The sequence below is a fragment of the Mastomys coucha genome, unplaced genomic scaffold (genome assembly GCF_008632895.1).
Source record: "Mastomys coucha isolate ucsf_1 unplaced genomic scaffold, UCSF_Mcou_1 pScaffold13, whole genome shotgun sequence".
In the NCBI taxonomy this organism is placed as follows: Eukaryota; Metazoa; Chordata; class Mammalia; order Rodentia; family Muridae; genus Mastomys; species Mastomys coucha.
The window spans coordinates 61,147,731-61,148,977 of NW_022196895.1; the positions used below are offsets into that span (position 1 = coordinate 61,147,731).

At 53.5% G+C, this 1,247-nt stretch overlaps 1 non-coding gene across 1 annotated transcript; it reads left to right on the plus strand.

Moving 5' to 3' along the window:
- The first annotated feature begins 292 nt into the window (after positions 1 to 292).
- LOC116087892 lies at positions 293 to 440 on the plus strand. Its single transcript, XR_004117681.1, has one exon. It is a non-coding gene; the product is annotated as a small nucleolar RNA SNORA48 (small nucleolar RNA).
- Positions 441 to 1,247: the final 807 nt, after the last annotated feature.

Here is a 1,247-nt window from a genome sequence, read left to right on the forward strand (position 1 = left end):
AGTATAACTCTGGAATTTATAAGTGGGGTTATAGGGTGGGAGGATTGGGAAATTTCTCTCTCTCTCTCTCAAAATGCAGCCATTCACCCACAGAAAAGAGTTCCTTTAATTTTAAAAATTTCTTGGTTCTATTTTGCAAATGACTAAGGACATGTATGTGTGTGTGTGTGTGTGTGTGTGTGTGTGTGTGTGTGTGTAGTATAAGGAGGTATGGGTCAAATGCATTATTAAAAAAGGGTTATGTTCCCCCTAGTCCACCACCCCACCACCTCCCCCAACTCCCCACCCCAACCCCTCCCAGCAATGGGCAAAGAGACAACTTGTTGGTGGTGTTGCTCTTATATCCGTCAGGAGCAGAGCAAACGGCAGTCCTTTCTTCATCCTAGCTTGGTGCCTGGTTTGGTGGCCAAAGCTGTGTTATATATACCTAGGGCTCATAAAAATCAAATCAAATCCAGGCAGCACACCACAGTACAGGAGGAGGAAGACAGACAGAGAACAGCAGACCGCCATGTTACCCACAGATCTGCCCTCCAGCACACGGCAACAGACGGGCCATAGACCCTCGCTTGCCACCACACCACACAGTGTGGATGGAGGATGCTACCCAGAGGGCTGCCAGCAGCTGTGTGGCCAGCCTGCATATGGAGCCACCACAGTGTGTGAGTACGTGGTGGTCAGATGAGAAGAGAAGTGGGGCAGCTTGAGCATTATGAAGAGAGTGGGACTGGATGCTGGACGGTAGAGAGAAGTAGCCTGTTGTGGGTGGCCAGCATGGCTATGGTCTCCATGTCCATGGCTCATATTACTACTATAGAACATGGGAATGGCCCTAGTCCTTGAAGCCATGTGGGTTAACGTGGATGTCCAAGGGCTGTGCTTAACTGTGAGGGGGCCATGCCCCTCACTGTATACAGTTCTCTGGAGAGCTGCCCCATCTCTCACTGGCTCACCAGCAGCAGCACTTGGGAGAGAAGCCCTGTACCTTGCCTGGACGGCACAGTAGAGCTGGCCCTGGTCCATGGGGAACAGGCGAGCCAGCCCTGAGGACAGAGCAAGATAAAGCTGGCTCCACCACTCATCTGCTGTGAGGTGGCATGGGGATGGGGGTGATGCCCCCAGCCCCGCACCCCCCCCATGCTCCTTGCTATCTGCTTAGTCTGGAAAATTGCCCCCCCCCCCCGGGTCAGGAGAGCTGGTGAGCCATCCCTGCCCCTCGACGGCTGCAGCACTTGGGAGAGCAGGCC